Genomic DNA, 2,081 nt, shown 5'->3' on the forward strand with positions numbered 1-2,081 from the left:
TCCCTCAGCTCTTCAGCTCAAGGCGAGCACTCTACCACTTGAGCTACAGCGCCACTTCCGGTTTTCTGGTGGTTTATTGGAGATAGGAGTCTCAAGGAGGTTCCTGTCTGGGCTGGCTTTGAACCTCAATCCTCAGATCTAAGCCTTTTGAGTAGCTAGGATTACAGGCGTGAGCCACCAGCACCCGGCTACAAATGATTTTCTTTGAGAATCTTTCCTTTTTTTTTGTGTGTGTCAGTTATGGGTCTTGAACTCTGGGCCTGGGCGCTGTCCCTCAGCTTTTTAGCTCAAGGCTAGCGTTCTACCGCTTGAGCCACAGCGCCACTTCCGGGTTTCTGGTGGCAAACTGGAGATAAAAGTCTCACAGACTTTCCTGGGCAGGCTTTGAACTGCGATCCTCAGATATCAGCCTCCTGAGTAGCTAGGATTTCAGGCATGAGCCACCAGCGGCCAGCTCAGAGTTCTTTTCTTGGATGACAGCTGAAATTATCCCCCAATTAAGGCAGCAGGATTCCTTTTCATGCTGAGGTATCTGTGTGACTGACCCCTTGCATGGATGGATGTATTTATTAGCTGCATTTAGAAATACCTTGTTTTTATTGTGCTCATCTGCAAAATTACAGGTTGGAGGGGACCTGTGAGCAGTTTTGGACCTTTGCTTGCTCACAGTTCGGATAATGAGCAAAATGGCAGGGACGCACTTCTGCCTGGAGCACTGGGGGAGGAGTTAAGCATGGATAGAGAAATATTGAAGTAGAATGAATGATAGTGATGGCCTTTAATATAAGCACCTCTTATATTAATCTTCCTTTTAAATGTGGTGGGATGCGGAGGATTAGAACTCTAGGATTCCCTAATTGACAGCTGTACGGCACTTCCCTGGGGCCCTGGCTGTCTTGAATGAATGGCTGATGATAGAAGGCAGACTGCCCTCTCCTGTCAGCACTCCACAGACACCTGAGCTGCTCTGAGCACTCCACAGACACCTGAGGAAGTTACACGGTAACCATCATTGCTGCCAAAGCACAGCTCCAGCTCCTGAGGGCACTGTTCCAGCAGTCAGCTAGCCAGCACCACACATACTGCTTTCACAAGTCTTGGTGAATTCCAAATGACCCTGCAGCTATTGCAACTATGGACAGGAGGGGGAGCACTTTCCCCTGTTAACCCAGCAGAAGACCTGTGATTGGTGTAAATACAGTTCTTCATTTGCATAAAAGATGTAGGGACAGTGCCTTCATTGGAGCAAACACCAACACTTCATTTGCATGAGGGGAGGGCCATGATTGGTGCAGCATATCATGTTAAATAAGCAAGAAGCCATTGGCCTGAGGTTCTCTTTCTTTCTCTCTCTTTTTTTTGGGGGGGCTGGATTTTGAATTCAGGTCTGTGAGTTTGCTTTGCTGATGCTCTACTATTGAGTCTCACCTCCAGCCTGAGTCTTTGCTGGTTTTGGAGATGAGGTCTTACAGACTTTTCTGTTGGCTGCAAACTGCAAACTTTGCATCTTAGCCTCCTGACTAGCTAGGATTCCAGGCAGGAGCCATGGGTACCTGACTCTGAGTTTGTTTCTGTACTTGGGAGTTCAACACAACTTAGTGTGTGTGTGTGTGTGTGTGTGTGTATTTATTTAGTTATTTATTTACTGTTGGTCATGAGCCTTGAACTCTGGGCCTGGGTGCTGGTCTTCAGCTCTTCAACTCAAGGCTAACACTCTACCACTTGCCATCAGATTTGCCATTCCATGACCTTGTGGCTTGCCTGTTGCCAGCCCTGCAATAAAATCCTTTTATTTTTCACTGTCTACAGATAGTGTCCTTGTGCCTATAGCGCGGAGCCTAGTAATGCTGAGCCAGGCTGAAGGCGGTTGTGGGTAGTGCCTGGGCTCTCAAGCCTGTCACCAAAGTCCAGATTGGGGTTGCATCCTAACAAAGCCATAGGAAAGAAAGTAAAACAAAATAAGCACAGCTAGGTGTAGTGCCAATACCACTGGGGTGCTAAGGCCAGCTTGAGCTACAAGACTGGTCTCAAAAACATAAGCTGAAGCTGGGCACTGGTGGCTCACGCCTATAATCCTAGCT

This window comes from Dipodomys ordii, unplaced genomic scaffold (assembly GCF_000151885.1).
Source record: "Dipodomys ordii isolate 6190 unplaced genomic scaffold, Dord_2.0 Scaffold135, whole genome shotgun sequence".
Taxonomy (NCBI): domain Eukaryota; kingdom Metazoa; phylum Chordata; class Mammalia; order Rodentia; family Heteromyidae; genus Dipodomys; species Dipodomys ordii.